At 43.7% G+C, this 24,866-nt stretch overlaps 1 long non-coding RNA gene across 3 annotated transcripts; it reads right to left on the bottom strand.

Annotated features, from left to right (window-relative positions):
- Positions 1 to 2,341: 2,341 nt before the first annotated feature.
- On the bottom strand, positions 2,342 to 19,697 carry LOC109369005. 3 transcript variants are annotated; one of them, XR_002117559.1, is made up of 5 exons: positions 19,642 to 19,677; positions 9,230 to 9,301; positions 7,482 to 7,522; positions 4,845 to 4,908; positions 2,342 to 4,584 (listed from the first exon to the last, which is right to left on the bottom strand). It is a non-coding gene; the product is annotated as an uncharacterized LOC109369005 (long non-coding RNA). The 3 variants fall into 3 exon arrangements; XR_002117557.1 differs by lacking the exon at positions 7,482 to 7,522; XR_002117558.1 differs by lacking the exons at positions 7,482 to 7,522; positions 9,230 to 9,301 and having other exon boundaries at positions 19,642 to 19,697.
- Between the last annotated feature and the right edge of the window lie 5,169 nt (positions 19,698 to 24,866).

The raw sequence follows: 24,866 nt of genomic DNA, 5'->3' as shown, positions 1-24,866 counted from the left end.
GTACACGAGCTGCAAATTCAGATGCCCTGCTGACAGCCTAATGAGAAAAAGCTTGCTCAGGCTGTGTGTCCCAGACAAGCAAACACTAAAACCCTTGGAATGGAACAACTGGCCTTTTCTTTCTGTCCACCACTGTGATGCATAAGCACACGATGGCTGGGAATCACAGTCAGCTACTTTCAGTTTGTTCTTTCACCATGGAGCCAGAAGCCTCCTGTCAGCCTGAACACCCCAACTCGCTGGAGGAAAAGAAAACTGAAATGCAGCACTCAAGAGAAATGTTGAGATCTTAATGCCATCATTACAGCGAAAGGAAGAGAAAAACTATCTTCTCTCTTTTCTCAAAAATACCCACCTCCAGAAAACTATTTCCAGAATGAAAGACAAGGGGCTGCACTTCGTCAGAGCTAACCTCATCATAGCCTGGATGGAAAAAAAGGAAGCTCCAGCACATTTTTTGCCAGAAAACCTGTGCCTAAGGCATAAGGATCACAGCATCAGCTCTGTTGAAACTGTCTCTCTCCCAACCCTAAGCAAATGGGACAGAGCTGAACAGGCTCTCAGCTGAACAGAGCTGTTCCCACAGCTCAATGAGCACAGTTATCTCACTGGCAGGGTTCAATGCCTTGCTGCATTATCAGTCCTTAAGCTAGCTGCAAAACAACTATTTTCCAAGCAGCACGGACTATGGTTGCCTGGGGACTGTAGCTCAACTCCAGAAAGCTGCCTGGACATAGAGTTCTTCACACACTTCTGCATCCTGAACAAAGATGGGCCAATCTGACTGTTACCCCAATAGCAAATACCACCCCAGGCAATCAATGGGGGAACTTTCTTAGAAACCTGATAAAGAAGAATAACTTTAAATAGGGAGAGAAAGGTCTTTACTATGGATTGATTCCAGCAACAGAACGACTCCGACATGAATGACTACGTGCACTGTTTTCTTTTGTCTGTCCAATTACTGGTCTTTGTTCAACAGATTCCAATTCAAAAATAACAGTGTTAACTGGTTTTCAGAAATCCCATATTCAAGACAGGACATTCTTAATTTCTGAGCTCTATTTGTAAAGACACGTGGGCATAGCTCAAATGTGACAAGTCTGAAGTACGATGGTTCTTGCAGGGAAGGGCTGGACACTGCTATACAGAAAGCTTGCAGTCATTTCTCAGCTCTGCCAAGGCGTTTAACCTAGGCATAACATCCAGTCTTCACATGCCTTAGTTCACTATTGTTAAATGAGGTTTAGATAACAATCGTCTCTCATTTAGGAAAAGACTTGCAGTAAAGGCACAGTGGGCTTGGTGAGGCTTTGGATCCGTATGGGGTTCAAGTCAACAAACCTTGCACCTCTATAATTTCAAGAGTCAGCACTGACTGGTTGGATGGCAAATGGCCCTGAGCAACCTAGGCCAGCTCTCAGTATTGCATGGCCTGAACATCACTGAACAAGCACCACGTGCTAGTGTAAGAGATGTGTGAATTACTGATAATGTCCAGAACTACTGTCTAGTGGGCCACCAAGAACGTTCAGCTCAAATGCATAGAAATACATAATAATGCTTCCTATTTTGAAGTTTGGCTGTAAGAGAAAAGAGCCCTGGCAAATGTATAATTTTGTGTAATTTCACTTGGATGCTCGCTGTAATAGCAGTAGTATTTATGACATTGTGAGTCATACCCATACACTCCTCAGATAGCAAAGACACTATTATCCACACTATTTAAAAACAGAGTCCTTACATAGGAAAATATCCCACTAAAGTCAAAACCTGCTTATTTGCCTTCAACTGCAGACATAGTCTATAAATATGTACTTACTTCTCTACATACATGTGTCACAGCCATGAAAGGCCTACAAATAAGTGTGTTATGAAAAAGGAGAATTGTCAACATTATGAGAAGCACCTTCTAGTAATTCTTGTTTAGATCCTGCTATAAAAAATAGACAATTCAATTAAATTGCTGTCTTATTATAAGCACAGAGAAACTGCTGTCATGCAAAAATTAAATCATAAAACAAATCCCCTCGGGGAAAAAAAAACCCATATTCAGAACACAGTATTCAGAGCCTCTTGCCCACATTTGTGTTTTGGATTTCACGCCTCGATTCAGCACTATTAATAACCACACGGTGTGAACTTGAGCAGTAAGATATTTGTTCTGATGGATCAATGCCTTGATTCAAAAGCCCTTCAGTAGTTGGGGACTCTTGGTCCACCTCAACTACTTCAGCTGCACAGACCAGCATTCAAAAAGATGCTGTTACATATGTTCAAAGGATTGAACAGGATGTAGACGTAGCATAAATATCATATAGCTTTTATTCACTAAATCTACATACAACTTTCCTTTTTAATATCCTTCTTCCTTGCCTGCAATCATCATTCACATAAAAGTCACTTGGGAAAATACTTATCTGGAGACATTACATTCTATGACTATCTTTAAAAGTCATCCAGAAATGGAAAACCACATGGATTAAAATAATCAACCTTTCACAGAACTCAGCTATGAACAGTAACGGCCCCAAAACCCAGAAAATAGATTACAGAATCTGCAAACACTGAGCGCTCTCAAAAGCTTTTCTGATAACCGAAGAGCTGTTCATAGATGATTTTGCCTCAGAGCTCATTAAAGACGTAGCACATTTTCAGATTTCCATATACATCACCACTGCCATGGCAATGAGTTTCTGTATAGCACACCAGGAATCGCTGTTATAAAAGATAGAAGCAACAGTTCCAGGCAGTAATTTGTCAGTGGATTTTTAATCTTTTCAGGAATCAACATCTACATTTGCGCAGAAACAAAAATGGAGAAAGCAATGTCACCTGCCCAAAAGGAGCTACTCTTCCCTAACATCTAAAAACTGACTTACTCTTTTCTTCTGTTTCCTCTGCAATCAAATATTATATCATTTAGGCTAAACTGATCTTATATAATCATACCACGATTTTCAAACTTGACGCCTCTGCTATTCCATCTTCAAAGGGTCTGCTGCCATTACAAGACACATCCAGCCTCCTAGGGCTCTTCTCGCACCACTGGGAATTTCAGTGTTCAATTTCAGTGTTTTCTCACTTTTCCTCAATCACCCAGAAGCAAAAAAGAGGTCCTTGAGTAACATGTAATGAAAGAGCAAATCCACCTCAGTACGCGCAGCTTTGTCACAGAAATCTCAAAACAATCAGACATGAACACAGCTCTGTAATTATTATTCACAAAGTGTTTCCTGTGAGCTTTTTGCTTGTCTCTGGGAGATACCATCTTCTACACCAGCGTAAGAACACTGTAAATCCATTTGCAAAATCCATTGAGGGCTGTGAATTCATCTTTGCTGGGGGCAGCAATGTGGCTGATAGTTCACTCCTGATCACTGTTCTCTCTGTGGGGCTGGAACCCACAAATTAGGACGCAGCCTATACACAGAAGCATTGATGCATGTAAAGAGTGACAATATTAAGAGAGTAAAAATGGATTTTCTGTTGTTGTTTTTCTTATATTATTATATACATATTGAGATCTTTCATTTGGATTCCGGATTTAGTTCCTCCTTCAGCCACAGCTAATAACCAAGTGACAAACAGAGCAGTTAGATCCATATTGGAAAGCGCTGTGCCCAACTTTGGCGTTTGCCTTACAGCTATGGCTGGTCACTTCTCCAAGATTCATCCCTAACATCGGGCACACTGAAAAGTGACATCCATGAATATTGCACAGATAACATATTTCTGAAACAGGCACAAAAACCAGCTCAGATCTCACCTCTCTGCATCGCCCCTTTTTATATATGCCAGTGTTAGAGCCAAGAGATGTTCATAGCTGATTGCGTTGGCTGTACTGATCAGGGAGGTTCATTCAGCAAAGCATATGCTCACATACAACCTGATCAACCTCTGCCTGGGAACAGATACGTAGTCACAGGAGCCTGCCACCAGCATAGCATCCTCAGCGGCACAGCATACAACAAAAACCTTTTCCCTTTCCAATATGTCAGTGTTGCAAAAGCAATGAAGAACTCTGAGATTAGCACAGTCAGTTTGTGCTCTGTGTCACTTTGCAAAGCTCAGTATTCTGAGCTTTGGACTCAAACAATAAGAAGTGAATACACCTGCATTTCAAACTTTTAAGAATTCATGAGCTTAAACTCTTCATATCCACTTAAGGAGTTGTGATGCTGAGCTGTCTGTTGTAGAGACAATAGCCTGTGGTTTGGATAGAGTAAAAAAACCTGATTTAAAAAAAGGGGAAAAAAATGCAAGATGTGTGATTCCAATTATGAAACAAGAACCTGCTCAGCCTGTTTGCCCCTGCCCAGGTGTCTCATTAGCTGGTTCAACCATAGAACATCTCCCACACACCTTTACATGGCAAGGTATTTCACACTCCCTAAGAAACACTTTAAAAAAAAAAATCTGTATTTTTTGAAATAGTTTTTCCTGAGAGGTAGAGAGAGAAGGGAGTTGCAAGCCCAAGCAGATCAAAAAGCAATGGAAGAGATCCCATAGTATATACAGAGCTTACTGCCTCAGCAGGGCAGAAGGACTCTCCTGGGTGGGACTTCATTTGCCACGACACATCTGAAAGAGACAGGGAAAAATGGTACCCTTATACACAGCAATACCTGGGAAAATTAATTGGAAGCCCTAGATGAGGCAGGCGTCTCCAGCCTATTTTGGCAGACTAAATCAACACCAACTATACAACAGGAGTCGGAGAAGTTAAAAGAGAATCATCATAAAAATGACAGCCAGCAGCAGCCAGGGACAAAGTTTAAATCTCTGGTTAATGGCATCTATTTCTTTCAGGGCTCAGCACAGACTAAAATGTTTCACCTCACCTTGGAAAAAATACTGCTTCCAGGCTGCAGAGAGGACTTCATCCAGCATTCACATGGGCTAATGCTGCCAATAAAGAAAGCAACCTTTCACCATTGCTATCCAGCTATGCTCTCATTCACATTCCAGTAGTTAAAACACTAGAAAAAATGCACTTTATTTTTTGAAATATACAAAGGAGCTCTTAAAGTTACTAAGATTTGGTTTTTGCATCATGACAAGAACCACCTTGGTTCACAGCAAATGGTTACTCCACTCTAACCAAACTACATTGGCAGGTAGCACAAGGTTGACATTCTAGCAAGGGGTTTTACAATCTAATCTTCACACAAACAGAGAGAAACCTTTAGAGAAATAAAAAGCAGAGACAATAACTGCACAGTCTGAACTGTTTTCATATTATCTTTTGGCATATTTATGATTTCATTTAATATGAAGTTCGGAGATTTCTGTTTGTGACATTTATTTTTATTCAGCTCTTAGAGAGAGTTACATTCTTTTCTACGCACCGTATCAGCATTAACAAATTCTTAGAGTAATATCTGCATAATACTGATGTCCTTGCTCACCAGCCTGACTTGAAACGTGACCTGCATTAACATCACCTGCTTTCCATCCTGGTGAGGGGGGAATACACCACCGGGCCATATTTAAATACATTACATAGGCACAGGTGTCCCTACTGCTGAGATACCCATTAAGAACAGAATGAATCAACCCAAACTAAAAATGAGCCTAGATGTTCTTAATCATAGCATCTTCGTTTTGAAGAACGCCAATGTTAAAATATCTAAGGCTTGAATGTTATTAAGATTTCTAAGAGAAATACTCCACAGCCCAAATAGAGCACATATTTTACTTAAATTAGCATTACACCTAAGAGCTTTAGCACATATTTTCTTCTCAGACAGTCCTTATTACTTTGTGACTACTTGGTATCACCCCTAAATAACACTGTCACTGGCTAAATGAATAGAATGTGCTGTACTTATAGATGAGTTAAACGGATCTAAAGCATTTATCAGCAGGCATATTTGCCCCAAGTCTCCAGATAAGGCTTGCTTCTGCATCAGAGAAATTCTAAATCCCAGGCAGAAAAGCACATTAGCTAATTTACATAGACAATCCTGAAGTATGGCACGCACAGCTTGGCACAGAGTCAGAAACCTCCATCCAGGAAAGGCTCAGTGAGGACTTCACCCACCTCTCCTGAGCATCCCCTAAAGCCACTGCCAGGATCACCGCAGGTGAGCAGAGTTCTACACTGCTGGGAGTAGAGAAGAACGTAGGCAGAAAGATTATTGCCTAATCCTATTCAACAGCCACATGGTGTGCACTGGAGTGGTTGGAGCTGTAGAGATTTATGGACTCATCTGTTTTAAGAGAATGACCCTTATTCTCTTACTGGTGAAGCTGAACAGCAAAGAGACAGGTACTGAAGGCTTGTTGCGTCAACGGGATTGCTTCTTCCCTCCTGTTAGTCTTATATATATTCTCCTAAGAAAGAACCAAGGACTTCTACAAGCTAGCAATGAAAAAAGCAACAACCACAATAAGAAAACATACTGGGTGAAGAAAACACAACTCAAAATCCTCGTATCAGTAAATCTGACCACCAGCTGAGATCGAATCTAACTGTGGTGTGTTGGCTGCTGGAGTACTGATGGCAACAGTCAAAGTGGACAAGTGATAATTAGATGCCTAACGTTTGGGAGTTGGCTTTGATTGGTTGGTTTGCTTATCTTGCAGTAGAAGAGTGCAAGAGATATTAATACTCTTTGTATTTTATAACAACTGCTTATCCTCTTCCTCTTTATTTGCCAGAAATACATATAAAATGTGTGAGTGTATATAGGTATATGGTAACAATGTGGTGTTAATATTTATATCACATTATTAAAATGACAGTGAAATAAGACTACACTGCATACCATCCCCAGTAGTACAATGGTAGCCAAAGAGTGAAAGAAAAAATATATAAAATCCAACAGCTTAAAAAAAAAAACTAAAACATTCCTTAAAGAGACTTCCCTGTAATGTTACCACACTTTTTTCTTGCTTTAGCACAATGCAGCCAGCAAGTGATGGATTTCCAGTGGCACCTACAACACATCATATTCTCTACCTCTGTCAGCATACACCTGGCCCTGTTTCCCCAGGGCTCAGTGGTGCTCACTCACTTGCCCATAGGGCAAGCATGCCAGACACCTGTAATCTCTCCATAAGCAGAGTGGAACCGTGCTCGTGTCTCTCCCTCTCCTACACAGCCATGATTTTTCCACTCTCAATATCACACTTCCCGCTACATCTGCTGTGTTATAAGGATTTCACCACCCCAAAAAACCTCCAAGGGGAAGAAATACAAACTATTCCATCAGATGCAAAGAACCCTGCAAATGACCTGCTGAGAAACGAGCGTGGCACTGCCGTAGCTTTCTGTGCCAAGCAAAGCAAAGCAAGGAGAGGGCAGCAGCTACGTGAGAAAATTTGCCACCTTGTAAAATTATCCTTTCCTCACCCACATGGTTTTAGGCATTATAACCCCCACTGGGCTGTGCATAAACACATTCACAACACAGTCAGGCATATGTGATACTGATCACTGCTGGCAGGATATATTAGGGTTATTATATTCTCACCCTGTTTCTTGTATTCTTCTCTAAGCATCTGCTGTTTGCCACTGTTGGAGACAGGATACCAGGCTGTCAGTAATTGTTATGTCAAAGAAATAAATGGACCATACAAGGGGAAAAAGGGATAAATAAAAGGATGACAAAGAGGATGGTTAAAAAAAAATAATAATAGTTCAGGTGGAGTCATACTGAGATCCAAAGATAAGGGGTGCTAAAAAAGTAAGAAACAGCAGGGCTAGCACTAAGGATAGAGGAAATAGAAAACAACATGCAAATCATTTGCAGCGACTGGAGAAGGAAAGGTTTTATTCCATTTTCCTGCTTGAAGTACTTATAGCTCGGGAGAGGAGCAAAGGGAAATGATGACAAAGCTAAAGAAAAGAGCTGGAGGCCAGCAGCGAGCAGCTGAACTAGAGCATTTATGACAGACACCAAAGGAATACTTCAGTCCAGCAGTTGTAGGCAGACAGGATAGTTCTCCTGGCAATTACAGGCTCCCCAGATCAAAATCACAAAGGAACGGCTTGATGACTGGACTCATAATTTCATTACTTTCTTTTCATTCCTCGAGCGCCAGCAGGAAGCCCAAAGTTGACAAAAAGTATGGAGAAATAGAACAGTGCTCAAACAAAACATGTCATTTGCTTTGTCTTGGGTGTTTTTAAGACGACCTCAACAGCAATAAAAGTCTGATAAGTCTCTCCTGGAGAATATCATCCAGTGAGCATCAGGAAGGGGAAGGCAGCAGAGATGGCCACATCTTCAGGGCACTCTGTGTCTGCTCACAATGAGAAGCCCGTCAGCCCTGCTGGATAATCCTGCCATGATTTTTAATGCATTTAATAAAGCAGGTTGTGGGAATAAATATAGCAGCTGTGTTCACATTGCAACTTGTATTTTGCTAACAGCTTGGTGACACACCAAGTACTGTAATAATATCATTACATGAAATTACCACGGAGCACTAAAAATCACTGATAATCAGCAAGATGTAGTTTTAATGAGGAACAATCAGTGAATGGAAGTGCCTTTAACTGGGTCTACAGAGAAATGTTTTGCAGCCCATTGCAGCTCAGTACCTGCTTAAGGGTAAATAGGGTCAGACTTGAATGACTGCAGACAAACAACTCAGTTCTCTTCTGCTAAAGATTGGGCATTTTAACACAGCAGAAGACAAGACTGCTCATCTAGAATCAAGGAATGCTGTGCTGGATGACTTATCCCACTTGCAGGGGGTGAACTGCGTGTTTGAAATCACAGACTTAAGCACATATATAGGAGTGATGACAGATAAATAGCACATGAAGTCCTAAGGTCACTAGCTGCAGGAGCTAATGACACCCTTGGATGTTTGAAGAGAGGCAATTTTGTCCCAGTTTAGAAAGGTGATGCTGTTTCTGCGTATGGAGTCAACGAGAACGTTAGCAGAGTTCTGCTGTCCCAGAATGCCCACCTCTGAGACCCACAGCTCAAAGATGCCCCAGAAAAAAAAGAAAAAAAAAAAGAAAGAAGAAGGGAAATGTAACACGATTTAAGTGTGTGAAAACAGACTGCGTGCAAAGAGTTTAAACAAAATCACTTCAGCAAAAAAGAAGGCTGAGCAACGTTCTCCCACAGCACGTGAAGTGATTTTTATTAGCAGCAGCGTCCTTAATTAAGGAGAAAAAGGCAGAAGAAGATTCAACATATGGAGGAAGGAAATAAATTCCAATTGGAGATTTTAATTTTTTAAAGCATTGGAAATAATTACTCACCAAAGCAACTACCCTTAGGACACATTTTGAGTCCCAGTGATCTGCATTCTTTCATCAAGGCTGAATATGCTTCTGAAAGGCAAGAAGAAATTGCTGGATAACATTTGCTGTACCCTGTGTTACCAGTTGGTCAAACTCCATGATCCTAACAATCACCTTGGTCTTCTGAAAATCTAGGCAATCAGAGAGCATTTGCCATATTCTGTGGAACTGTTCAGAGTTATGGGCTTACACTGGGTTTTATATTTGCATATGATTTTAGAAACAGAGAAAGCAGCAATTAAAATGGGTAGGTTATTAAGGCAAGAGTCCTCTTTGATGCAGACATATTTGCATTCATTGCAGCATTCAACTCCGGTTTTACTGCCATAAGCCAAGCACATAAAAATGGGTACCATAAAATAAAAAAAATACAGGCTTTTCCAAATAGGACCCATATTAAAATTAAACCATAACTGTAAGAGTTTCAGTAGATCTACAATTGTCCCCTTTAGAACCATTAAAATTGCAGTCTTTCAGATAACAATGTCCACAGTAGCTGTTTGCAAACCACTATATACATTAAACTGTAGATAATTAATATGCTTCTGTAATTTTTTCATCCTTTGTAAGCAATAGCTGTTATAAAATCATACACATCTGCCCAGAGCTTCCCGAAAGTTATGCTGAAAAAGAACAGAGTTGGGCATTCATGGTTAAATGTTGCGTGAATGTTGCTTAGTATGCAAAAAAGAAACCTACTTCTTAATTCCACATTTTGGCTGTTACAAGCCTACTGGGTAAACCTCAATATGTAATATTTCATGGGACAGATCTCATGCTACCATTGTTTCCTCTGCCATAGCAACTGTCTACGTACAACGGAGTAGGTAAACAAGGTTGGGGAGCTTTGAAGGAGCAAGGCAGCAGCAGGAGAGCTGCAAAAAGGCCACCAACACAAGTGTGTGTCAACAGCATCAGTCTCTGAACCGATGGATTTCCCTGCTTTAGCTCCACCATTACACCTGGAGTGTGTCTGGAAAATTTAATTGCTTTTTAGGAGTGGAGAGGAGGAATGACAACTTGTAGCTTTTGTCAAAAACAGTGCATTTACCATCAGGTCGTAAGGTCATAGTGAGGGGTGCCTACATACAAAGCAGGAAATAGCAACACATACTCTACAGCCACACTGCTCATAGCAGCCAAAGCAGCTCAAGTTCCATAAAGGAGCGTAAAATGTGAAGGCTCAGGTCCTGCCTGGTGCTCCTTATTTCCAGCAAACCTGCCCAAGGAACCTGGAACAGCCCAGGTGGAGCTCTGAGCACTGGCTGAATTAGGGCTTAACCCAAATTCTGCTGCTGGGGTGCTCATCCCAACCAGTGTCACCGTTGTAACCCAAGACAGACTGGCAGATTAAATGCACAAGTGGTGCAGATGGGGCATTTCCAGCTGTGATCCATCTTCTCTTATCTCAGACTTCTAAAACAAGCAAGGTTAATTGCTCCCACTAAGTACCTTTATCCTCAGCTGTAAGGAAAATCTAAACAACCAACTCCAACATAAATGTTTGCAGTATTGGTTTAATCCCTTACTGTCTTTCAGTGCCAGGCCATTACATCCATAACGACCACTGAGATCTTCCCTGATGTCACCGCCTCAGGAATTAAGTTGGGACAGAATGAGAAGATCAACTTTGCCACACAGCTCACAAACGAGCTGAAGTTTTGGTGTGCAACCACCTCCCAGCTCTGTCTGCCACTTCCGTGCAGAAACCATAGGATTCATTCAACATTTATAGTGAGGAGGGGGCATTTCATGTCATTTCTCCAATGTTTGTTGACTTATAGACAGACAGTGCAACTCGACAGCTGAGCCACGTATCATTTCTATTCCTGCTGCATTACACAGAAGCATGCACAGCACAACCCATGGCATCTGAACAAAGGTAGCAAGATCTTTGGCCATGTGCCATCACAGCTCTATAGTAAAATCACAGTCCCTCGAACGTTTTTATGATCTCCAATTATTACAGCATTTGCACTGGGCTGATGGCTCGGATTAATCTGATTTTTTAAAATTTACAGCGTTTAATTAGGATTAGCAGCAACAATGATAACGTTCAAAGGAAGAAGGAATATGACAGCATCTGCCCTAAAACGGGGAGCTAGCAGGGGGGAGGAAGGAAATCAGTCAGAAGTTTAAAGATATTCTCAACAGTAACTAATAACCAAAGAGAATAACCTTCCTGAACAACATACAATAGGTAGTAGCAGCTGCCTCTCATCTATGGATGAAAAGTCACTTGATACTGTTGCATCTCAAAAGTATTTTTACTTTGATATGGTGAAAAACCCTCTCTACAATACAGGTCCCTTCCTACAAATTTTCTAAGCGATTAAACCCTAGCACTCCATTTCGACTTTTATTGCTTTTCAGACTGGTGAGAGCCATATAATGATTCATCATTAAAGTAATCTTTAAGCAGCTTTTGTTCCTATTTGCTGCTATATATATTAAATAGAAATTGCTCTTTGAATTCACCTCTAAATTCAGACTCGATTTTTTAATTTTTTTTTTTTAATTCTAACAGGAATGGTATCTCCAGTCATCATCTGAATGCAGCAAAACAAGAAAACCTTTTGCATAATATAAATATCTGCATTCACTACGAGGAGGCTGACGCCACCACCTACTGTGAACACGTTTTATAAGTGGTTCAAAGCCAGAGAGATTTCAACTGCAGCAGCACAATCTCCTAAAGACTCCAGTCACTATCAAAACAGCATTTTTACCTTTGACTCAACAGGTGCTGGCCCACACGCTTTGACCACCTGTAGCTGGTTTCCAGACAGCATCCAAAATGTAAAAATGAAATGGCTGCTGGAAGACTGCAGGCGCCTAATTACTGAGCTTCGTTTATCCCCCCGCAGAAACCAGGAAAATCACCCTCCAGCAAGCAGTTCCTGAAAATGCATCGTCTTCCCATTGCACTAATCTGTCATCGTGCTACATGCCGCCTGTGACCGATGAGCAGACACTACTGGCAAGCCTTGGCAATGCAGCATAGGATGAGGCCAGGCCTTTGCTTCAGAAGCAAGCCTCACAGGGATCCCAGGTTGGCTGATTCCAGGCCACTGCTGGACCCAAATGAACATTCAACTCGGCCACTGTACGGTGGAGTGGTGGCAATGGGCCTCGGCAGCTCTCACACACGGGCCGTGCTGAGCACCCTGCCCTTGGTCTTCGAGCCAGGCACTTTTGTGACTCTTGGACCAGGGGATGTTTCATAGTACAGCACACATGACACGCAGTGTTGATCACCGCTCATTTAATAAATTACAATTTTAAAAAGTCACTGTAATTAACTTCAGCAAACAGCTCTTGACGTCCATATAATTAGGAGTTTAATGCAAAACTGTTACTGACCAAAACCACAATTTAGAAACAATCAGGAGGTCAAACGTAGTGTTTTTGTTCCCTAAGTAGATAAGAGTACAGCTATGAGGCACATATTCCCACTCCTACCTTCAGCCTACGTGAAAAGACTCCAACACTTCATTGCTTTAGCAAAAGTACTTGATGAAAAATGCACTTGCTGGAACAGGGGCCCAAGGATGGCCAAAACTGCTGCTGTTCAGCAAGCACCAAATTTGTTCTGAATTTTGAAAGCATGTTTTGCTTTAATTCGGGCAGCTCTAATCACCATTCTGCCTGTCTGCAAATAGCAATAAGTAGGATGACTACCACATAATTTCTCTAGTGTTTCCTGCACAGGTAATTTGGTTATTTAACACTCATCATGTTTCATAAATGCATTTTTATAGAGAAACCATTCAGATGGCTTTATACCAGCACGACACGGCTGAGATTCTCCACTGGGTGTTCACAGATTTGTATTTCCACCTCTGAGAGAAACCAGGAGATTTTTCTCCCCTTTGCAGGAGATGTGTGTGTTGCTATGGAGCGCTGCCACCCAGCTCTGCCTGCTTCTTAGGAAGCAAGGAACCCTCCTTCGCAGGACAGAGCGGAGCAGCTGCTCCCCAAGCATCACTGCAGCCTTCATCCCCTGCAGGGGTTGTGGCTTCTGGTGTCATAGCAGCAGCAAAGCCACCAGACCACTCCTGCTGCTCTATCACCAACATAGAGGTCCTGCAGAGCAGCAGAGGTCTTTCCTATCAGATCCCAAAGGAGGCTCCACAAGTATCTTCCTCTTGCAAAAGGAGCGTATTCTTTCCTGCGTTTGGCCCCAATTTGCTGGTAAGAAGGGGAGATTTTCCTGAGCCTTCCCTGTGAGATAGGTCAGAGATGACTCAAGCATGGCACAACAGTCTTGGGAAGTTCAGGAGGCAACAACAAATGCTCTGAGCTGTCAGCTCAGGCGGCAACACAATGCAGTCAGGAAGCCCTGACTAAAGACAACAAGAGCGACTAAAACGTTTACAGTGAACACGACAATTCTGCTCTTTCCCCTCTGCAAAGAGTGCAGTTATACCAAATTTGTTCTGCTACAGTGCCACAGAAACACTTCTGGAACAGTTTCACAGCAATGGCACCGCTGGCCGTGCTGTTTCCATAGACCTGCAATGCCAGAAATGCGCACAAGCCTCTCATCATGTGACACAAGCACATAACCAGGCAGTGCCCACCCATTCCACATGGTCAGGTCTCCTTGGCAGGAGACATGGTTGCTTGCTCAGAAGCCAACATGCAAACACACACACACATACAAGTTAGCCATGAACACTGGTATCAAATCAGTACCCAGTGCACACCGCTCTGCTTTGTCCAGGGGAAAAACGTATGAAAACTTCTCTTTCAGCTCAGTCTTTACAGAGCAAAGCACCTACTGGAGGTCTCAAGAGAAGCCAAAATGTATGGTCTGATGGTGAGAAAGGCACAGCCTACACTGCTACTGGTCTTGAGAGAGACTTCTCAAGAAGGCACCATCCTTAGCGATCCTGAGGAAACCTGATGTTGAAATCTGTTGGCGTTAGCAGTTTTTCCTCCCTAGCTATCGGTGCTAAAATTATAATAATCATTAAAAAATAGCTTTACCTAAACGTCGCAGGTAGTAAAGCAGTTGGCAGAGATGAACAGAGCTCCTCTTCACAGAGCTGGGAAAGCAAAGCACACAGGCTCAGGCAACTCCTAAAATGCATTTCTTTCTCTGCTTCCAAATACCAAAATCATCCCTTAGAATCTTCGCATCCCCTCTCCTTCAGTGCAGAGCATCTCTTTTTCCCTGTTAGTATAATCTCACTCCTCCAGAAAACACCATCTCCCTGCCAGCAGCACTTTGTCTCCATGTGGATGTCCACTGTCCTCCCCAGGTCCACGGGAGCAGAATTCAAGGACCTGTAGAGCACACTGTATGCGTGTATCTGAACCAAAGCATAACCCCGCGTGCTGCAGCCAGCCCCTTCCAAAGGTCACGGCAGGAAGAAGCAGAGCTCCCAGGTGCATTTCACAGACCAAAGCAAGTTTGTTCCAATTAAGTGCAACAACTTTATTGCCAGGCATGAAAGGTATCCCTAAGGATACCCTACGCTCTCCTTCCTGCTCCAAGCACAAAAAACGCAGACACGTATTTCTGTCCAGCTTTAGGCTGCAAACTGAAGCTGTTTCTCACTGAAATGCATTTTGACAGCATAACCCAGGACAAGGACAGAACTAGATTCCACAGACAAAGCTCACGGCGCATTGCACGGGGAGCAGCACCTACCTCACTGAGCCAGCAGGTCAACATAATTCCTCGTGGATGGAGACATTCACCCCAGCCCTAGAAGCAGGGGTTCTGCTGCCATGCCCAGCACTTCGGACACACCAAGAAAGCATCTTCTGCAAGCAGCGCGGCTCCTGACACACACCGAGCAGCAGCAGCGGCAGCCTGGGAGAGCAGCAGCAGTTGAATTGCTGCACATGTATCTCTGCAGATTATTTCCTGCTCAAACACTTGGCGTAAAAGCAGATGCTCTTAACCCTCTGGAGGCATGCGACTCTGTCCTCCACTGATAGGGGCAAACGAAATACTCCAAATACTCCGTAGTGAGGCTGGAAGGAAACAAGTGGAGATGCACAGGACATCCTCCGAGAAGCAGTCCCAACCTGGAGTTAGTTGCAGTCACTTTGGGAGCCAAGCAATCCCACGGAAGCCCACAGCATCCCCTGGCAGGCACCGCACAGCTCCCACTGCATCGCCCCAGCAGAACACACAGCTCCCAGCGGGGCCAGCACGTCAGAGGCCACAGCCACAAAGACAAGGTGAGGAGGTAAGGGACACGGTGGTATCACTGACACTGGGGCACACAGGGCTCCTGCCCCCAGCATACAGCTTTGTTGTCCATCAGCCGCAGGCACCCACGGCGTGGGCAAGCACACACACTGTCCTGCCGGCACAAACAGCGCTCAGCCACGGAGCTTCAGTGCTGCTCCCTCTCTCTCACAAGCTGCGAATGTGACTGGAAAGCATGGCTGAAAAACATGCTACAATTAACAGGAGGGAGGGGGATACTATTGCTCTCCTGCTAGTCTTAAAGGCACATTGCTCACACGAGACTGCTGGGGATGCGGATGGCTGCAGCTCCCACCCAGTGTCTCAGCCAGAGTCCAGAAGGAGCTCTGTTGGCTCTGGGCAAGGAGACAGCCCCACAGGAAAAGAGAGAGCCCCTACAGCCTGGAGGGGAAGGAATAGCAGGCCTGGCCCCAGAGCTCCCACATCAGGGCCCAGAAATGAGGCATCCCTCATCTCCGGGATCCAGCTGAAGCCATCACCCAGCAGGGATGCTTGCCCCCATTCTAGTGCAGCACAGCTGTCACTACACCACACACATCCCTGCCCCACACACACACACACAACCACTGTCCCTGCCTGTACCCTGCAGGGCAAGGAGAGCGCAGAGCATCCCACAGCCTGGTGCCCTTCTTCTGGACCTGCAAGATGCAATCAGCAGTGCCGTTCCCCATAGAGATACCTGCAGCACCAGCAGGTGCAGCTCTGCACCCTGATGCCACGCAGAATGGATCTCCCTTCTGTAACACCTCTCTGAGCTGTGAGACACCTCAACATGCTGCTCAGGCTACAGTGAGCTCAACCTGGCCACAATGTCTGCTGCTGCAGCCATCTCCCACCCACAGCCCAGCAGGGCACCAGCCAAAGGCCTCACGCTCCCTTTGCTGATTCCCTCTCTGCATTCTTTCAGACATCATTATGCCCTTCAATGTATCATAATTCAGACCTAACAAGACATTCGCTCCAACACACGTCAGGCCTTTTCCACCCCCACAGCAGTAGCATCTGAAACACCCCTTACAAGTCTGTCAAATAGGGAAATTACCCTATTAGAGATGCGCACTTGTGTTTCCTCAGCAGTGTTGCTGCCACATGCAGGATGCTTTTCCAAGCAGAACTGAGCCGAGTGAAGCTCTGGACCTGGTTGAACTGCCTTGAGTCACACAAGGTCACGTTAATGCCTTGGATTCTCCGAGCCCACTGCAGGTCCCAAATTAACTCAACTGCTACCTTCCTTCATTATCATTAGCAGCAGCGTAGACAATTTAACCTTAGCAATGACAAGACAAATTACTATGGTGAAGAAGCTTCAAGTTAAGCACAGTTTAACTTCAGGTTTTTCTGAAAAACTGTCTGATAGAAAAGGAGGAGACCTCATACTTTTGGCACAGAGTCGGTGAAATGTTACCTGACGCAAATACACAGCGCAGCATAATAAATAACTGCTTTCCTGTAGTGCTTGTGCAGAAGGTCTATTAAAATACAATCATTCAATGAGACAAATTCCACACAAATATCACTGCTTCCAGGCCACGCAGCTTCGTGCAAATATACAACAGGGAATTAGTTCAAATTTTTCTTTATTAATCACTAGTGTCTTAAAGAGAAGCGAGCCTTTTTGACATCAGACCTACAAAACATGCATAAGTAGTCCACAAAATACTGGCAGAGACACTTAAGGCTTTAAGAGTGTAAAGATTTTCCCCTGCGTAACAAAGTTCAAGTTTGCTCCACAGAGCACAGCTGAGGGTTCCTCAAGTATAAGGCTTCGTGAACTGTGTCAGATTAGTATGCAAACACAGCACAGTGACAACCAGCACATCCTTACAGGGATCTGTCTTGAAGTGCAGCAGAACAGAAAGAAATATCCTACTACGTACAGGCTTTTTTTTTTTTTTTTAATTATTTTAAGTTCAAGACCCCACTGATCAATCAACATTAAATTCACTGGAAAAGACTGCATAATAACAAGATCAAATGATGATTAGAGTTATTTCATTGTGTGTAATAGAGATCTAATGTGAAAATGGTAGGGTCACACCTTACCATCAGCTACAAGATCTGTACTTGATGCACGTGAGGATAGAAGTGGGCTGTACTCAGCACAGTGAGTACATTATCTCTTTGATTCGGGACAACAAGAAACATCTTTTATTTACAAATGAGCACAGGGAACACGTGATGTTGTGAAGTGTCACATAGAAAGCTGAACCACTAAAGACCTGATGCAGAGGTTGGCAATGCTGCCGTGTCAAGGAGATTAGAACTGAAAGATCTTTAAGGTCCTTTCCAATCCAAGCCATTCTATGATCTACAAGCTCCAAGACCTGAAGTTTACTTCGTAACTGCATTAAACTGTACGTTCTACTAGAAATATATGTTCCAGTTAGTGCACTCAGCTCTTCACAGAAAGGAAAACAGTAAAAAAACAACTCTTCTTGAAGGCATAAAAATAAACATACACCTAAAGCAGCACAGCTTTAGGGTTTTTAAAGGAGAAACTTGAGAGTCAGACATCTAAACACAGCTATCCAAAACTTAGATTCGCATTCTTATTTATATGCAAACTGTATAACCTTCTGAAACTCAAACATCTCAAGTTGTGGATGTGTCCATGTTGAGGGCTACACCTAACATATAAAACAAACAAGCTAGCCATGAGACAGCAGGCACATGCAAGAGCATCCAGGTGAGCAGCCTGTTGATCTTGCTGGGACTACATAAGAAATAACAGCACTAGAGTAAATGGTTAGCTTGGAGAGAGAAAAACAAACAAAAAACCAAACAGGAATGGGAGGCACATGGGGACTTGGAAGGATGAGGTTGTATGCAGTAACTCACTTATATGGGTCTTGCAAATCACCACAGCAATCTCTGCTCAGAATTCCTGCAACACTGGCCCCAGCCTTCTTTGTGTCACAAAATTTACATATCCTACTGCTAATGCTCAGCACCTGATCTCCTTATATAATTAGCCTCCTATCACACTCACAGTGCATGAAAGCTAATCTACTTTCTAAAGAAATTGTCAGGTTTTTTTTTTAATGGAAACTGTTGTTATTAACCTGAACATGACAATAGCAGTTTTGTTTACAGGTTTGCACTTGTAAGTAATCAATTGACACAACTACTATCAGCACATCCTTCAGGTGATACGTAAGAAAATCCTTAGAAGTGGGAGAAAAGTGCTTCTGTGCTGAAAATCAATTTCAGTACAATCATTTCAGAACTGCTGGACGGTGACAGGGTGATGAAATTCCATGCTTTCACACTTCAAGCACTGAAGTGACTGCATTGGTGACTATGTTGAAAAGTAATGGTTTGTTGCTGAGGATGTGCTCTATCAAATAGTGTTACTGTGCTCTTTGTTATCTGTTTGTTTCTGCAGAAACTACAACAGGAGGCATTACTTTTGAGCAACCTACATACTTGCTTTATGGTAATGCCATAGAGCCAAACATCTCTTTGAAAGATGCTTCACATACAGGAACAGTGAAGAATAAGGCCCAATTTTGCACTCCCTACAAGATCATAAATTAAGGAGATGCTGGGATGCACCAAGTCTTTCATTCCTGGGTTCCCTGCAATTATCCCTTTCCAAATTCTCTTTCAGTATCTAAAGGAACTGTTATAAAGAAGGGGACAGACTCTGTAGCAGCGTTTGTTGTGATAGGACAAAGGGAAATGGTTTCAAATTAAAAGAGGGGAGATTTAGATTGGATATAAGGAAAATGTCCAGTTTTTTTCCCAAGAAGGGCAGTAAGGCACTGACAGCCCCAAAAAGTCGTGAGTGTCCCATCCTTCAAGACACCCAAGGTCAGGCTGGAAGGGGCTCTGAGCACCTGGCTGAGCTATAGGTGCCTCCGTTCAGTGCAGGGATGCGTTGGACTAGATGGCCTTTAAATGCCCCTTTCAACAGTAATGATTCTGTTATTCCCAAACAGAGCCACTCCCAAATATTTGTACCACAGATCACTCTTCAGCTTTTCTCACCATCCATGCCAACAGTCACCTACTGAACCCTGTGAGGTGATGGAAGGTGCAGCAACAACAGCAGAGCCGCAAAATCCTAGGCTGCAGCAAGCAAGAACTTGCTCAAATGCAACAGCCACAGGCACAGAAACAAAGGAAAGAATCTGCTTACCTTCACAGAAGGTCTCAGGTGTATAGGGAGCTCCAGCAAGATACCCTTGCCTCCCCTGCCAACCCTTAAATGAGGTCAGGGAAGAGGTGGATCCTGACTTCACCCCTTCCAGTCAATCAGGTACATTGCTTGCACCTGAGCTCCCTGAGCTGGCCCTGCCTTCCCACCAGGAGCTCAGTCACTGGTTCAAGCAATGACTTAGCATTTCTGCTACACCTACAGACCCCTGCAGTTTAGAAACCACTGTGCTGGTTGCTAGCATTGAGCTTCCAGGCAGCAGAAGAGAAGCCTGGTGAGGGTCTCAGGTGCCACAACAGGTTAGCAGGGAGGAGTCTGAGAAGTGATGGTACAGAGCTTCAGTGTATGGAATTCTGGAAACAAAACTTCCAGAAAAGCTAACAAAAACAGAATTAAAGGCAAGGACATTTTGAATCCTTGCACATTTATTTGCACGGTAAGCTGATAAAACTGAAGTTTATCTGTGTTAGCAAAATGTATTTACATTGGGAAAATGCCTTTCAGAAAAGGCATTAGCATCCAAACTGCATCTCCTCTCACTCACAGGGCAAGCCTGCTCTGCTTATCCAAGGAAATGCATGTAGATCAGAATGGGAGTCCCTAGAAAATAGAGCTACTGGCATCAGTGACCAAAATGCCCTCTCAAACACTATATTTGTAAGACAAAAAAGAAATCCACCCTTGTAGCCTGGACTATTTACAAGGCAGGCAGACATGGCAAGACAATGCCTGAGAATTAAAAGATAAACTCTCATAAAAGGTGCAGCAAGAATGCTTCAGCACTGGCACAAGCTCCAAACTGCAAGCAGTAGATCCTCCATTTCTTGGTGCAGCTGCAAGTTTCTGAGCAAGGTAAGTAAAGCAAAGGTAATAGCTTTACTGTGAGGATAACTAGGTTAAATTGAGCTACATTACAAAAGGAGCGAGACTAAATTATTTAAACTTCCTCTCTGACCATATGTGCTGTGAATGGCTGATAAGTCGTAGGAAGAACTGCTACTTTTAGATCTCTTGACTTTCCTGCTCCAGGGCCCTTGTCTCTCCCACTGAGCAAACAGGAAAGTAATGTTTTTCGCTAATGGGAAGCTGGGGAACGTAGGTTCTGCTCCTGGCTCTAGTGCCAGCAAGATGAATTACTTTGGGCTAATCATTTAGGCACATAACCAGTTTTACAAAAGAATCCCAACAACTCCACATGCATCTAGAAAGCAATCTGGAAAATGTCAATGCTGCACAGACCCCCCTGATGGTTTCCCAAATAGAAGTCCCAGTCCTGCACAAAAAACACATGCCAATTGGAACAATTCTAAACGAATTCTTCTTCCATAACTCAGCCAAAATCTGGTAAATTGGATTTCTGTTCAGAGGCCCGCACTCACTCAGCAACACAACAACAAACCCACCAAGCCCACGCTCCTTCCACCAGCTTTGCTCTTCCGCTGTCATGTCCCACCCTATGGAGACCACTCTCTGATCTGCTCCTCCAATATTACCTCCAGCTCCCATAGCCCAGCTCTCCCCTGCTCTGCTACTCCTAGATGCAGCATCCCTTCCCTGCTCATCACTGCCCTCCGATACCCATTGTGAAATCTGTCAGTACTTATGGTCTCACATTCCAGCACTGAGCAACTTCTGAAAGCCAAACCAATATCAACAGCAGAAAACCACTTGATGACTGTGGAACCAACGGGACATTTCTTGACACAGAAACTAACCAAGAAACCCATATGCTGAGGGTCTCCCGCTGCTGCTCAGATGCAGTACTATCCTGCTTATGTTCCAGGCATCACCTGGTGGAGCGAGAGCAGAAGGGACTCTTATTTAAACCTGAATCCATCAGCAAGGTCCAAAAGCCCCACGGGAGAAAGCAGGAGAGGAGCATGATATCACAGCTGACAAACCACAAACCATGGCATCTTCTGGGACTGGGGAGACAGTTTCTCATATAGCAGCTGTCAAAGCCCTGCTCTGAAACAGCTCAGCATGTTTTGCCTTAGCCTTGTGCTTGCTTGGAGGGCTGGGGGCAGCTCTGCACACTCTCCTTTTCCCCGGGAGTTGCACTCACCAAGAGCCATCCTGGAGCACAGGGAGCAGCATGCTGTCCCCTTCTGCACCTGTAAGGCATCAGGAGGTCCCACTATCCTCTCCTTCCCACTCCTGCTCTCCTAGCAACTGGTTAACAGAGCGAGAGGGGGCAAACACTGCAGCGAGCCCACTGGTCAGCACATCACATGGCACATCACATCCCCATCCCCGCAATTAATGCACTCCAACACCCTGTGCTGTGCTGCAGGATGCCACAGCTGCTGCTCCAGCCGCAGGCCAGGGAGGCAATCCAGCATTTTCCAGCTGGCCAGAGAAGCAGACTTTGCCTCCCAGTCCCTGCACAGGGCACTCGGTGGTGCGTTGTGATTGCTCAGCCTGAACGTGTTAACCCAGGAGCAATAAAAAGGTTTTATCCGAAGTAGGGCTGGGAGGAAAATGACTAAGAAGGTTTGGCAGGTAGGGTGAAACCTATCATTAATTTTAGTAGTGAATGATCTAAAATATATACACACATTGTCCTTTCACGTAAGGACTGGGTTTCTCCATTGCAGCTTTAAAAATGTCATACTAGCTCCACCTAGCACACTGAATGCTTAAACTAGCAATGGTGAATCATGCAGGATAAGTATGGTCACTTTTGTTCAATTTGATCATGTTTTTTTGTTTTTGTTGTTGTTGTTTCTTTAAACAATGCAGACTAATGCTTCCATTTAATTCCTTCACAAACTCCCATGGGAAAAATACAGCCTTCAGCTAATCTCTTAAGGGTACATTTACTAAGCATGCAAAATGTTTACAAATAGCAAAGGGGGGAAGGCAACACTTTGCTATGCATCACATGTGTTTTACAAGTCCATTACAGCCCTCCAGATGTATCATGGTACTGGAACCCAGATGGACATTTAATACAAGTACAGTTTTAAAGGTCAGTGCAGAAATCCAATCACCCAATCTGAAATTGCCTGGGGAATAGAAACGCTCAGGCCATTCCTTGCAAACCTTGCCTGGGTTTGCTCACATACCTTGTGAACTCTGTTGGTCCCAGCTGGATCAATATGATCCCATAAAAGTTTCTTCACAGTAGGTAAGCAGTACGACCCCTAAACTCAGATTCCTGAAATACTAATAGCCTTTTGCAATGGCAATGGCCAAAGGAAGATAAAGCACAGCGACAAAGTGACACAGAAGATGCATAAAGAAGAGTATTACGCATCATCAAATCCTCAGGCCAGCATACTGCCTACAGGAAACAGGCTCCTCTGCATGTATGTTATTAGCAATCAGGTTTTATATTTTCATTTAGGAAAAAAAAAAAAAGATAACCAAATACAAAAACAGGTTTTGAAGATAAAGCCTTTTGTAGAGATGAGAAAAAAAGCTTAGGCAGGCCTTTGTCATAGCACTAATACAAAAAGGAATCACAGAAACATAGATCAGAGTATAACTCAACCCACAGGGATTTAAAAAGAGAGCTTCATGCCCAAAGGTTGCACTACCTTTCTTGTGTGAGAATCCTGCTCCTGTTTTACAAAAGCACTGTCACTGCTGTACACACTTGGAGCAGCTGACGTCCATATGCTGGGGTGGCTTTGGGCCCACACTGAGCCACGTGCCAGTTTCACTAGGGCAAGAGGTGCTAAGTGGATCCGCAGGCAGATGGGAAGATGCACAGCAAAGTGTGCCAGCTCCTTGGTAGGATGCTGCTTGGCATGAGAGGGTGATGCCATGTTGATAGCAGATGCTGCTAACACCTGTTGATGGGTACAGCACACTTTTTAAAAGCAGTCAGTTGTGGGAGGCAGCAAAGCATGGGGCTTGTAGGCACTCAGAGGACAGAAACAAATAATTGCTTTCCAAGTACCAGTGAGTAGTAAACAGTGGAGAACAACTTATGCTGCAAGGTTGTGGAGCCAGGCTGGACATGAGGGAGTCTGCAGCAAACATTATCTGTCCTCAAGAAAAAAAAAGCCTGAGTCTGAAGCTGCAGGACCCAGCGTGATGGGTTTCGTTGTGTTAAATGGGATTTTCATGTGCAGCAGCAGCAAAGCGATAAGTACAATACTCTGCTAAGCTTCAAAGGGAGTTGCATTTAGCACAGCAACAAGGAAACCCCTTAGCCTAAGCCACAATGTGGGCTACAATGAGCCACTGGGGGAGAAAAAGAGAAGTTTAAAAAAAAAAAAAAAAGGATTAGAGTCACGCAGTCAAAAATGAAGAAAGAACACTTGCCTTTCTCAATAACCCAGCTGGGAGGCTGTACGCAAACTGCCTGAGACCACAGCTTCTACCCTAGCGTGGTGTCACTGTTCTTGAAGCACGGGCCCATTCTGATGGCTACTTCCTCTTCACTGAGGCTCCAACCTATCCAGCCAGCCAAGACAACAGCCTCAGCCTGGTGCTTAACTGTGCAATGCTCAGTCCAACTCTCAGTGCAACCAGCTGCCTTTCACAACACAGATCTGGAAGGCCACCACACCTTCATCATTCCCCCGGAGAGCTCTGTTTACTCCACGTTATTTTCTTTGTCATACAAATCCCTAGATAGGAAGAGTCCAAGATATCAGTACAGCCTTATTACAACATGACTTGGCATAGTAATATGGAGGCTGACCATACTGTGAAGGTCCTCCTCTGTTTACTTAAATCTTACCCAGCACTTGATATCTTCATCAATGCATTCTCAGACCAGCACTACCTGACAGCATTACATCAATCTCTATCCATCCTCCTTACGTGATTCTGTACTCTACTGCTATATCTTTGATGGTACAACACACCATCTTCTTCCACTCTTCAGACTCCAGACCTGTAGGGATTCACTCAAACAGGTTTTTTAGTTCCCTTTTCAGCATCACATTCTTACACAATCCCCTATTCAGTCTGCCTTAAAAAAACTCAAGCTACATTCATGCTAATATACTTTCTTTCCACTGCCAATCTTTTTTTCCATCTCCCCACTCAAAGCTGACGTGATGAAGTGTGTTTTCATTTCAGATTCTCAATCATTACTGAAACCCCAGATTTTATAGAAGATTTTACGTCCTTCCTCTGAGTCTATCAAACAAATGCCCTATAGCTAATTGCTGCCTTCTGACCATAGTTTCAAGACTTAGCTTCTTTGATAGCACAGATGAATAAAAGCAAAGAAAAAAGTCCTAGAA

This window comes from Meleagris gallopavo, chromosome 9 (genome assembly GCF_000146605.3).
Source record: "Meleagris gallopavo isolate NT-WF06-2002-E0010 breed Aviagen turkey brand Nicholas breeding stock chromosome 9, Turkey_5.1, whole genome shotgun sequence".
NCBI classification, from domain to species: Eukaryota; Metazoa; Chordata; class Aves; order Galliformes; family Phasianidae; genus Meleagris; species Meleagris gallopavo.
This window is presented reverse-complemented; position numbering and strand designations above follow the sequence as displayed.